This window comes from Schistocerca piceifrons, chromosome 9, assembly GCF_021461385.2.
Source record: "Schistocerca piceifrons isolate TAMUIC-IGC-003096 chromosome 9, iqSchPice1.1, whole genome shotgun sequence".
In the NCBI taxonomy this organism is placed as follows: domain Eukaryota; kingdom Metazoa; phylum Arthropoda; class Insecta; order Orthoptera; family Acrididae; genus Schistocerca; species Schistocerca piceifrons.
Window position 1 is genome coordinate 155,569,238 of NC_060146.1, and position 14,442 is coordinate 155,583,679.

Sequence of the window (14,442 nt, forward strand, 5' to 3'; positions counted from 1 at the left end):
CCAACCAACCAACCAAAAAAGAACACAGCATACTGTACGTACGAACAGTAGTGATGCATTACAACAGGGGCTCGATATGGAGACTACCAGCGTCGTTACAGACACTGTAACTACGAAGCACGTTCTGGTACACACTCTCCATCCCATCTGGTGTCTCTTCTGTTTCCAGTGCAGCGGGCAGAACTGGTGCCAGCAGATGTTCCTGTGTCTGTACAGGAGTCTCGTACTTCTCATTCGACCCCACAAGAAGCAGTCCATCCGGCGATCTTAGTGGTCACGTGATCTGACCATTTCGGCCTGTCCATGTTTCACCATATCGCCTGTTGAGACGTCTCCGAACCGCATGTGAGAAGTGAGGTGGCGCACCATCATGCCGAAACCACATTTTCTGACGGACATTCTGTGGCACAATTTTCAAGAACGGGCCCAATACGTTTTATACGAAGATCATACAGAGCCAGTTAGCGTGAGTGGGAGGAGGTATAGTCCATTCACTTGTCCGTCCAGACTACCTGCCAACAGGTGTTAACATCCTTGAACATGCGTGCCATGACGGTTTTCGTAGGAGGAGGAGTGTTTAACATCCCGACGGCAACGAGGTCTGAGTTTCCGTCTGCCCAGACGTGGCTGCTTCGCGAATTCAGAACACGGTCCATAGCGAATTTACATTGATCTGTGAACAGAATTCGACCTGTAAACAGGGGTGTCATTGGAGCGGTGCAGGAACCACATACAGTGGGGTCCTAGGTAACGCGTTGTGGAAAATCGGCTGGACCCATAGCGTGTACCCTCTGTAAGTGGTACGGATGTAATTGTCGCTCACGCAGAACGACCAAGAAGGTATTGTGACTAACACCCATTGCAAGAGAAATTGTTCGAGTACTCATTGACGTGTTCTCTTTATCTTCTTCAAATTCTAGCTACGGTATTGCCGTGGATCACCACAGTCTTGCCTCCTCACGGTGAAGGTACCTATTTCTTGGAGCCGCTGCGTTTCTTGGGCAAAAAGTTTGTACGACGGCGTGCCATGTTGTGGAAAACATTCGTCATACAGCCGACTACCAGGTGTTCCGTTACCTCGAGCTTCGTCATACATAACGAGCACATCTGTGTACTCCTAAATAGTGTGCCGTACCATGTGCACTGTATCTGACACGCACAGGCATTGAATAGGTCTCGCAGCAAGACAGACTAAGTGACGTCAGGTTACCGTGTGACGTAGTACACGTCATCCTGTCTACACTACTGTATACCAGGGTAAGCAACACTGAGACTTTTCCCTCAGCAAAACGTGGACCCATTACAATCTGAACGGAAACTGTCGTACATGGGTACCTATTCAAAATTTCTTGTCCTAGAAGTTGGTAACGGCATTTACAAAGATCCTGTATGTTGGAACACGTACCACGACAAGCTACGTAACAGAACGAGCAGCTTTTCCAGTGCTTGAAGAGAATTCCGTCAAATTGAGACTTAATTACCTGTATGTCTGTTTATTTTGCTCTAGTTCATTCAGTCACACATAAGAATTTTCAATATGAAGAAAACAATCTTAAACATAATGAGAAAAGCTGCAGCTCACACCACTACAACACCAATGTTCAAGACATTAATTGGGTCACCTGTTCCGCGTATTTGCGTTCTTGGGACATCACTTTCCAACTGAATAATCATATTCATTGCCATCAATTTCGAAACAGAATTAACATACGCCTAATGAGTCGTAGACTTGGCAAATGTCACAGTAGTTTCAGATGTATATGGGGAAATTGCTTTATAACAAATTACCAACCTACATAAAATAATTGAAAAGTCTGCTTCGGAAAAAATGTCGCAAAACTTATTTCTCCAGTACAGTTTTTACACTGTGAATGACTACATAGAGGTCACTCACCTCCGATCTCGGTTACCACCTACTGTCAACATCTGTTCTTAATGATAATGTTCTCAAAGTATATATATACATATATATATATATATATATATATATTTGTTTCACACACTATAATGTAGTCCAAGTAAAAATATTTACTTAGTTGTATCGCATATAGCTTACTTTTTCTTTGGTAAAACCGTTGTGAGACGAAACAGTTGTTCTGATCCTACACTGCATAATTAATTCATAACTTCATACATTGCAATGCACTCTAATTTTAATACGATTTACTGGACTAATTAATTTGCAGATAACTGCCGGCGCCTGCACCAAGCATCAGCACGTCCATGTGAAGAGGTTTTGTAGTATTCACTTCAGTTTTAGATAACTTATTACTTCTTCTTATTAAGGAATTTTTATGTATGTGTGTATGACTCCCATTCTTACCGACCAAGATGTTATATCGCTGGGGCGAGTCCATGTTGCAGAACTTGTTTGAGGAGTTATTCTATCTTTCGTCATTCGTTTCCTGTGTTGGCATGAGCTAGAGAGGAGTATCATATTCGGCTGCTCCTTTGATTACTGTTATTCTGCTAAGAAACGATTAGATTGAGTCCTCAGAAGTTGACCTATGAATGCATTTAGTATTAATGAAAAAAACAGCAACGCCAAGTCACTATAAATCATGAATGGAGACAAGAAATACGTAATTAATATTAGTTCCTACAGTGACGCATTGTTAAAGTGTGAATTGTGGGTTCGAGATAATAAGGACGTTCACTGCTGTTGCACGGGGAGGTATTCTGTAGTTATCCTTGCACGCCAGCAGAATGAAACCAAATGGAGCTGCTGAATCATATTTGGATATGAAGCAACAACAATACTGCTGATTTCTAGACATTCTGAAAGAGTTTTCTAGGTAGTAGTTCCAGTTACTCGCCATACCAGGCGTTTCAAAACCTTCGCATCAGACGTCTAACAGTCATAGACCACGTTACTGGGAACAACTTTCTTTTACAAACAAAATGTTTACCGAGACTTCCGTAAGATGCAAGGCGTCCTTTAGTCTTCACGAGCCCTGCGACGACGAGACAACATTACACTGCTTGGGTCTAAATGGTTCAAATGGCTCTAACCACTATGGGACTTAACAGCTGAGGTCATCAGTCCCCTAAACTTAGAACTACTTAAACCTGACTAGTATAAGGACATCACACACATCGATGCCCGAGGCAGGATTCGAACCTGCGACCGTACCAGCGGCGTGGTTCCGGACTGAAGCGCCTAGAACCGCTCCGCCACCGCGGCCGGGTGCTGGAGTCAGCCTTCTGCCGCCGAGCAGTGTGTCAGCACTGCGCAAGTAGCAGCAAGTGGCTTATTTAGCGTTCATATAAGTGTAGTAGTCAAGATGAAAATTTGTTTGAGTGTTCTTAGCGCACTTGTTTAGTTAAATCCGCCAAATCATTGCGTAGTTTCGTATTTAGCAGGGGCAGAATTGCATTTTTTTACATCTTTCATGTGTAAAGTCGCGTGGTCATCTGTCATTTGTTTATTTCTTTCAAATAGTCTTTGTACGTTACTGACAGTACAGTTAGCCTTCTGCCACCGAGAAGTGTGTCAGCAGTGCACAAGTAGCAGCATTACTGCATTTACTAGGCAGTCTTGTATTTTAATAACCGTTTAAATTTTGTGTCGATTTGTTTGTGCTCTCTGTAGATTAGTTCAGACGTTCTTTGCACAACAGTTTTTAGCATGCATAGGGACTGTGACTGCTGTGTTCAGATGCGGGCTGAGTTGGCATCCCTTCACTCCCAGCTTCAAGCAGTGTTGGCTTCGGTCACACAGCTTGATGCTGTTGCCAGAGGGCATCACTGTGGGGGTCCGGACGGGGGTTTGTCGGGGACGGCCCTGATCGGATTACGGCTGTGGTTGCCCGGGATTCTGCCCACATTGAGGCTGACCCCTCACCCGTGGTAGAGTGGGAGCTCGTCTCGAGGTGTGGCAGGGGGCGAAAGACATTCCGAAGGGCTGAACGGAAGGCCTCCCGAGTTTGTCTGACAAACCGGTTTCAGGCTCTGTATCTGGCTGATGCTGATCTTCGGCTGGACCTGCTTGTCCTGTTCCAGAGGTTGCCCCTCAGTCTGCAAGATCCGGGCGGTCGCAGACGGTGGGCTTACTGGTAGTTGGGAGCTCCAACGTCAGGCGCGTAATGGGGCCCCTTAGGGAAATGGCAGCAAGAGAGGGGAAGAAAACCAATGTGCACTCCGTGTGCATACCGGGGGGAGTCATTCCAGATGCGGAAAGGGTCCTTCCGGATGCCATGAAGGGTACAGGGTGCACCCATCTGCAGGTGGTCCTCATGTCGGCACCAATGATGTATGTCGCTATGGATCGGAGGAAATCCTCTCTGGCTTCCGGCGACTATCTGATTTGGTGAAGACTGCCAGTATCGCTAGCGGGATGAAAGCAGAGCTCACCATCTGCAGCATCGTCGAAAGGACTGACTGCAGACCTTTGGTACAGAGTCGAGTGGAGGGTCTGAATCAGAGGCTGAGATGGTTCTGCAACCGTGTGGGCTGCAGATTCCTCGACTTGCGCCATGGGGTGGTAGGGTTTCCGGTTCCGCTGGATAGGTCAGGAGTCCACTAGAAACAGCAGGCGGCTACACGGGTAGCAGGGGTTGTGTGGCGCGGACTGGATGCTTTTTTAGATTAGATGGCCTTGGGCAAGTACAGAAAGGGCAGCAGCCGCAGAGGATGCGGGGCAAAGTCAGGACGTGCGGGGATCAAGCAGCAATCGGTATTGTAATTGTAAACTGTCGAAGCTGTGTTGGTAAAGTACCGGAACTTCAAGCGCTGATAAAAAGCACCGAAGCTGAAATCGTTATAGGTACGGAAAGCTGGCTGAAGCCAGAGATAAATTTTGCCGAAATTTTTACAAAGGCGCAGACGGTGTATAGAAAGGATAGATAGCATGTAACCGGTGGTGGCGTGTTTGTCGCTGTTAGTAGTAGTTTATCCTGTAGTGAAATAGAAGTGGATAGTTCCTGTGAATTATTATTGGTGGAGGTTATACTCAACAACCGAGCTAGGTTAATAATCGGCTCCTTTTACCGACCTCCCGACTCAGCAGCATTAGTGGCAGAACAACTGAGAGAAAATCTCGAATACATTTCACATAAATTTCCTCAGCATGTTATAGTCTTAGGTGGAGATTTCAATTTACCAGATGTAGACTGGGACACTCAAATGTTTAGGACGGGTGGTAGGGACAGAGCATCGAGTGACATTATACTGAGTGCACTATCCGAAAATGACCTCCAGCAATTAAACAGAGAACAGACTCGTGGAGATAACATCTTGGACCTACTGATAACAAACAGACCCGAACTTTTCGACTCTGGAAGTGCAGAACAGGGAATCAGTGATCACAAGGCCGTTGCAGCATCCCTGAATATGGAAGTAAATAGGAATATAAAAAAAGGGAGGACGGTTTATCTGTTTAGCAAGATAAAGGAGGCAGATTTCAGACTACCTAACAGATCAAAACGAAAATTTCTGTTCCGACACTGACAGTGTTGAGAGTTTATGGAAAAAGTTCAAGGCAATCGTAAAATGCGTTTTAGACAGGTATGTGCCGAGAAAAACTGTGACGGACAGGAAAAACCCACCGTGGTTCAACAACAAAGTTAGGAAACTACTGCGAAATTTAAACGCAGCCAAAACCTCTCAGACAAACAGAAGCTAAGCGATGTCAAAGTTAGCGTAAGGAAGGCTATGCGTGAAGCGTTTAGTGAAGTCGAAAGAAAAATTCTATGTACCGACTTGACAGAAAATCCTAGGAAGTTCTGGTCTTACGTTAAATCAGTAAGTGGATCGAAATAGCATATCCAGACACTCTGGGATGATAATGGCATTCAAACAGAGGATGACACGCATAAAGCTGAAATACTAAATACCTTTATCCAAAGCTGTTTCACAGAGGAAGACCGCACTGCAGTTCCTTCTCTAAATCCTCGCACAAACGAAAAAATGGCTGACATCGAAATAACTGTCCAAGGAATAGAAAAGCAACTGAAATCACTCAGTAGAGGAAAGTCCACTGTACCTGATAGGACACCAATTTGATTCTACACAGAGTACGTGAAAGAACTTGCCCCACTTCTAACAGCCGTGTACCGCAAGTCTCTAGAGGAATGGAAGGTTCCAAATGATTGAAAAGAGAACAGGTAGTTCCAGTTTTCAAGAAGGGTCGTCGAGCAGATGCGCAAAACTATAGGCCTATATCTCTGACATCGATCTCTTGTAGAATTTTAGAACATGTTTTTTGCTCGCGTATCATGTCATTTCTGGAAACGCAGAATCTACTATGTAGGAATCAACATCGTGTGAGACTCAACTCGCTTTATTTGTTCATGAGACCCAGAAAATATTAGATACAGGCTCCCAGGTAGATGCCATTTTCCTTGACTTCCGGAAGGCGTTCGATACAGTTCCGCACTGTCGCCTGAGAGCTATGTGGCTGGATTGAAGAGTTTTTAGCAAACAGATCACAGCATGTTGTTCTCAATGGAGAGGCGTCTACAGACGTTAAAGTAACCTCCGGCGTGCCACAGGGGAGTCTTATGGGACCATTGCTTTTCACAATATATATAAATGACCATGCGGATTTTCGCGGATGATGCTGTAGTATACAGAGAAGTTGCAGCTTTAGAAAATTGCAGCGAAATGCAGGAAGATCTACAGCGGATAGACACTTGGTGCAGGGAGTGGCAACTGACCCTTAACATAGACTAATGTAATGTATAGCGGATACATAGAAAGAAGGATCCTTTATTGTATAATTATATGATAGCGGAACAAACACTGGTAGCAGTTACTTGTGTAAAATATCTGGGAGTATGCGTACGGAACGATTTGAAGTGGAATGACCACATAAAATTAATTGTTGGTAAGACGGGTGCTAGGTTGAGATTCATCGGGAGAGTCCTTAGAAAATGTAGACCATCAACAAAGGAGGTGGCTTACAAAACACTCGTTCTACCTGTACTTGAGTATTGCTCATCAGTGTGGGAACCGTACCAGGTCGGGTTGACAGAGAAGATAGAGAAGATCCAAAGAAGAGCGGAGCGTTTCGTCACAGGGTTATTTGGTAAGCATGATTGCGTTACGGAGATGTTTAGCAAACTCAAGTGGCAGACTCTGCAAGAGAGGCGCTCTGTATCGCGGTGTAGCTTGCTGTGCATGTTTCGAGAGGGTGCGTTTCTGGATGAGGTATCGAATATATTGCTTCCTCCTACTTATACCTGCCGAGGAGATCACGAATGTAAAATTAGAAAGATTCGAGGGCGCACGGAGGCATTGCGGCAGTCGTTCTTCCCACGAACCATACGCTACTGGAACAGGAGAGGGAGGTAATGACAGTGGCACGTAAAGTGCCCTCCGCCACACACCGTTGGGTGGCTTGCGGAGTATAAATGTAGATGTAGATGCATGTGTAGATCAGTTGTACTTGATACTCTCTACCCCAGTAAACTGATACAGCGATTTTCAACAAGAATAACTTAAGAATAAGAGTCTCTAAGTGGAGAAAGATTTTTAGAAACGAATCCGGCACCTTAATTTTGCTTTGCTTACACCCCGTATGGGCAGTGACTGGGTTACAGGCAACACACATGGCATATACGGGCGGCAGAGCGCCTATGCCCAGTCACCTATCAGGGGCATAACCAGCACTAATCAAAGCAGACAAGTATATACTGGGTGATTTTTTCCTCCTTGTACAAACTCTATCGATTGATCGATGAGAGAATACGGCACAAAATAGGTCTAATGAACTTATGTCCGGAAATGCATGGTTTCCATGTTACAGATCATTTATTCAATCATACTTTGTTACTGAGACCACGGTCTAATACGCGCTGTACCATGCAACGACGGTTACAGTATGTGCTGCAAATGGTTTCCATGTGCCTCAACGCACAGGTGCACATGCGCCGTAGAATGTTTAGACTCACACGTTCACATCGGCCGGGCTGCATCCGAAGAGTGTGAAAGGGAACATGAACACGCTGCTCCAATGTCTCCACATCTGGAATGGGCTCTGTATATACTCTTGAGATGAGTTCATAACCAGAAATGGCACGGGTTGAGATCCGGTGAACGAGCAGGCCATGCAACTGGACCCCCTCGTCCAATCCATCGACCGGGGAAGACACGATTGAGGTGCGTCCGGACGTTAACGGCCAAGTCGGCTGGAGCACCATCACGTAGCAGCCACATAACTCTTCGAATCATCAATGGCTCTTCTTCCAGCACGGGCGGCAAGGTCACCCGCAAGAAACAGCGATCGTTCCGGCCTTTTAGGTGACGTGGAAGAAAGACTGGTCCCAAAATTATCCCGACCCACACATTCCAGCTGCACCGATGCTGGTGATTCGCTGTCACCATACCATGAGGGTCTTGCATACCATCGAGCAGATGGCTGTTATGAAAGCTGAAGACTCTGCATAATCTAATCTGTGAATAGGACGGATGACACAAGTCCAGGAATCGTGGTTGCCAGGAAAAGAAACCAGTGACAAAACTGCTCCAGATGTGGAAAATCGAGCGCTAAAACGCCCTGCACAAGCTGTAAGGGATAAGGTAGTAACAGTTTTCATGGAGAATGTTCTAGACAGTCGCCTGGCTAACCCTGTACTGGCGGGCCAGCCGCCTGGTACTGACACGGCGGTCGCTTTCCACAGTGTTAAACACATTTTCATCCAAGTCTGGTGTCCGAACATTTCGGCTACGTTCTTCATGATTTCCTGCTTCCTGAAACGACAATGTCTCACACAAACGGCGAAACACTGTTGGAAACACTGAATGCTGTGATCGGTGGGGTAGGTTTCCTAATGCAACCTTACTGCCCACCGCCCGTTGCCACTCGCCTTTCCGTAAGTAAACACCATGTCGGCAAGCTCTCGATTCGAATACGGCACCATTGTATACAACGCTGCGTCAAATCGACTATGAGGCGAGTCAGCAAGAGAGGTGAATCGGACACAACATTACCAATTACTATGTCAGGAGAGGGCGCTAGAACATGACGTACGAGAAACAGCGCCCCCCTCTAGGCGGAAATCGTGCAAACTGTAACTGTGGCTGCATGGTACAGCGCGTTTTAGGCCGCAGTCTCCGTAGCAATGTATGATTGAACAAATGGTCTCTAGTACAGAAACCATGCATTTCCGGACTTAAGTTCATTAGACCTTTTTTGTTCCGTATCCTCTCATCGATCAATCCCTAGAGTTTGTATGTGGTGGAAAAAATCACCCTGCACCTTATACCGATAATCCGGTGTGGCTCAGTAGCCTCGTGCAATTCTTTCTATTAGATGCCGTTTGGACAATTTCTGTATCCCTGACCGACCCAGGTTATCCAAAGGAGGAATCCTGGTGGTTCCTCACATTGTTGAGAGGTGAAGGTTAGGTTAAGACGAAGACTGAAAAATACAAGGCCTGACCAAGATTCGAGCCAGCAACCTCTTGTCTTTCAGGCACGTGTTTTATACCGCTAGACCACCTGGAACGACATGTAAGGAGATAGTATTTCCTCGAAGGCATCGTAGGCTGGTTGATAAGCAACCGGTTTTCATAATTACGTCCAAAGTAAAACCGTCACGGTTGCAAAGTTGTTTTTATTTAAAAATAACGCGTTTCGCCGCGGTTGGGCATCATCAGATTATTTAAAAGAAAAAGGAGGGCAATTAAATAACTAGCCAACAAACATTATAAGTCACGCTCATTAATATACATATAAAAAAAGGTTTGCATCACCACGGTTCCGAGAGTTCCGGAACCTGTACAGAAAACTGGAATAGAGATCAACATAAACATCATTTCCGCCCTTTTTATTGCTCATGAAAACCACACATAGCACGTTGTCCCATCATACAGCGAGACCTTCAGAATTGGTGGTCCAGATTGCTGTACACACCGGTACGTCTAATACTGCAGAGCGAGACGGCGCAGTGGTTAGCACACTGGACTCGCATTCGGTAGGACGACGGTTCAGTCCCGCGTCCGGCCATCACTCCAGGCAAATGCCGAGATGGTTCCTTTCAAAGGGCACGGCCGACTTCCTTCCCCGTCCATCCCTAAATCGATGAGACCGATGACATCGCTGTCTGGCCTCTTTCCCCAAACCACCAACCCCCTCTAATACCCAGTAGCACGTCCTCTTCCATTGATGTATGCCTGTTTCGTCGTCGCATACTATCCACAAATACATCGAGGCATTGTTGGTCCAAATTGTCCCACTCCTGAACGGCGATTCGACGTAGATCCCTGAATGTGGTTGCTGGGTCACGTCGTCCATAAACAGTCCTTTTCAATCTATCCCAGGCATATTCGATAGTGTTCATGTCTGGAGAACATGTTGGCCACTCTAGTCGAGCGGTGTCGTTATCTTGAAGGATCTCATTCACAAGATGCGCACGATGGGGCTGCAAATTATTGTCCATGAAGACGAATGCCTCGCCAATATGCTGCCGACATGGATGGCATTCACGTATGGTACAGCCGTTATCACCAGTGGCGTACGTCGGCCCCATATTATGGCACCCCAAAGCAGCAGAGAAGCTCCACCTTGTTGCACTCGCTGGATAGTGTGTCTGAGGCGATCAGCCTGGCCGGGTTGCCTCCAAACACGTCACCGACGATTGTCTGGTTGACGGCATATGCGACACTCATCGGTGAAGAGAACGTGATGCCGATCCTGAGTGGTATATTGGGCTCATCTGTACCGCGCTGCACGGTGTCGCGGGTGCAAAGATGGACCTCGCAATAGACGTCAGGAGTGAAGTTGCGCATCATGCAGTCTATTGCGCACAGTTTGAGTCGTAACACGGCGTCCTGTAGCTGCACGAAAAGCATTGTTCAACATGGTGGCATTGCTGTCGGGGTTCCTCCGTGCCATAATCCGTAGGTAGCGGTCATCCAATGCAGTAGTAGCCCTTAGGCGGCCTGAGCATGGAATGCGCCGACAGTTCTGTCTCTCCGTATCTTCTCAATGTCCGAACAACATCGCTTTGCTTCACTCCGAGACGCCTGGACACTTCCTTTGTTGAGAGCCCTTCCTGACAGAAGGTAACAATGCGGACGCAATCGAACTGCGGTATCGACCGTCTAGGTATGGATGAACTATAGACAACAAGAGCCGTGCACCTCCTTCCTGGTGGAATGACTGGAACTGATCGGCTGTTGGACCCCCTCCGCCTAATAGGCGCTGCTCGTTCTTGGTTTACATCTTTGGGCGGGTTATGGTGACATCTCTAAACAGTCAAAGATGATACAAGTGTGATTCAATATCCACAGTCAACGTCTATCTTCAGGAGTTCTGGGGACTGGGGTGATGCAAAACTCATTTTGATGTGTGTAATTTAATTAAAACTGTACATAGTACTCATGTAAAACTGTCAAATGAAGTTGATTGTGTCGGCTACCAATACTCTATGTCAAACACACACACATAAAACCATCTGGATGAAAATCCGTTCGTCAGAATAACCAAAAGGAACTGTGGGAATCTGGACGCAAAAATTTCTGAAATCAACCCACAGCTACAAACGAGACGAGGTCTGACAAACTGATAAAGGAAACTATCGAAGAATTACAAATACGTTTGAAGTCTTATAGGAACAAGTGGAGTAGAGGGTAGAACCACGCATAGACCATAGTACGACACAAGGCGCTAGTGTCTTTAAGTTACCGACAAGGCTGATATGGAACAATTAACCCAAACTCGATAAGAAGGATTAAATTGGATTAGAATTAAAATTAAAAGCGTTATGAAAATAAAATTACTGAACAGTTGATATGGGCCATCCAAATCACCTTCTATGCTACGATGGTTACGGTACATGCGAGGTAAATAGTATCGTAGCCGGCCGGAGTGTCCGAGCGGTTCTGGGCGCTACGGTCCGGAACCGCGCGACCACTACGGTCGCAGGTACAGATCCAGCCTCAGGCATGGATGTGTTTGATGTCCTTAGGTTCGTTCGGTTTAAGTAGTTCTAAGCTCTAGGGGACTGATGACCTCAGAAGTTAAGTTCCATAGTGCTCAGAGCCATTTGAAGCATAAATAGTATCGTGGTAAACGACGGTAATTTTAAAAGTTAGCTAGCAAAAACGACACTGGTGAAGCATACACAAAAGCAGTGTCCATGCACAATTAAATAAATAAAGTACCTGTAAAATTGTAATAAAAGTTTTACAAATTTTAAAAACGTTAAAAAATTACATACGTCTGTGTGAAAGGCAGAATGCTGTGACACTGCAGTATTAAATCCACGCTCAAAAGCCAGACAGTTATAGTGGATGTTCAGACAGGTTAATAGAAACTATATTTGAGTACCTACAAGGTGGTCATGGAATTAAAACACATTATACACCATACAAAAGACCATAAACAGAAGGTCTGTAACCAATGGTGCACGCTGAGTAGGTCTTTTACGTTAGAATACGATAATACAATCATAAAACAAATTATTAGAATAGTAATGCTAGGACAATGAAGTGACGTTCTGGCTGGAATCGTTAAATCATAAAATGTCTGATTCTTGCTGATTAGCTGATCATTAAGAAGAGTACCACTATGTTCACGTGAGTGTGTAGCAAATTACATCTCTTCTAATAAGTTGACCTTTTCGGCCGCCCGGAGTAAATGCCTAGAGGCGGCGGTGATGGCCACTTGCTTTTCGGTGCTGTGCGTTTAATACATAGATGTACGGAGATAGGTCATCTATAGGTTTTGATGAGTGAGTTTGCGAGGACCGGAATATGCGACATAAATGGCCGTATCTTTCGGCTGCACTGGCTTAAGAAGCTTAATTTTTTCACCACTGGGAGCGTAGCCCTTAGTATGTGACATATATGTCATCTGGACACCGGTTCCTGTTCCTGAGAAAAATAGCTGGTAACACAAATTGTTGCCTATGATGCGATCTACGTATCACTACGTAGGGCTGTTGATAAAATATCGATATATCGACGAAATGATTGCCGATATTTTTACTTTATATTATATTTTTTCGTAATTTTCGGTAAATATTTGAAACTGTTCTTTTGAAATTATAGTAGAACATAATTTTACTTCCACTACGTGAAGGAGACTTACTCCTTTGTAAGCTGTCATCGCGTTCATTCTTTCTCTTCGACTGTGTGAAACAATTATAGATGTCATAAAGAAGAAGTCCGATTGCAAGCAGGGAAGGCGCTGTCAGTGGAATAACCAAATTTTGAGTGTGAAGAAATAGCACACCATTTGCGTGAAAAAATCAATTTCAACCCGAATAGTGCGCTGTTTTTTCACGTCAGCGTTCTTCAAAAACAGCTGTGTCGTCCGAACGAGACACAGCCAGGGCAAAAGCACTACAGGCGCAAAGATGCGAGCTGGTGCCAGCGCCATAGAGACTCGACACTCGCGCGAGATCCACCAGAGCCACGGGCGGCGCTGAGGACGAAGATATCGATCTCGCCTCGGTCAATTGCAGGCCGAGTGCAATCCGCTTGTTGTGTACATAGTTCCGCATAGTCAGCGCGTACACAACTTTCCCACTAGAGCGCGCCCCGCTAAGCTCAACAGCGCAGGCGCAGCGCTCGTCCGTCTCCGCACTACGAGATGGCGCTGTCTTAGAGACGGTCCAAATTCTGCTTCCGCCGATCCGCGTATTAATATGTAACGCAGCCAATGAGATTGCTGCTAACGTAGAACCTTTTCTCCTCGCCGATCACACTCGCGCAGTGATACCTGAACACGCGAGGTATTATAGTGAGTGTACAGACCTCCGATTAGTCGGTCTGCATTAGTCTGCATCAGCCTGCATTAGTCTGTACCAGTCTATAGTCAAGTTTCAGTCTGCGCCTAATAAGATTATCATATTCCTGTACATAGCCATGAACAGAAATGAATAGACACTTTGTCAAGTATCAGAGATATGTGAGAATAAGATTAACGTACCAAGACCAAAGTAACTTCAGATTTTCAATTGTAAATAGCATCCAGAATCAAGTTAAGTAAGGTTTATGATTGTTATTATTTTAATGTATGTGTGTGAAAATTAATCAAGTTCTGTTTAAAGTTTGTCACCGTCAATCTGCTACTCTAAGCGTGCAAGTGGCATTTCTATCATCTGACCTAACGGCAGAAGATAAACACGCCACGATAAAACACTCGCCTACTTCGTTAGAGCGACAAGTCAAATAATCTGATAGTGTGTGTACCGAAGGTCTTACAGTACGCATACCACACCGCCAATGACCGGACGACAACGGGCAGAGGCCTACTCGGAAGGTGAGCAGCTCTCGCCCACTTGGTTACAGTGTAACTCTTCTGACACTAAATGTAACTGGGTTTTCTCTTTTGATGCTAATCAATTGTCAGGATGAGCATTACTGCAAAGTGCATTTGATTCTAAAGCATTATGTCAGGGTGGAAAACACTAAATAAATTACTTTTTCTCTCTTAACAACATGTGGGCAGGGTCGGTTCTTCCTTGGCTCGGGTATGAGGTAGAATGAAACA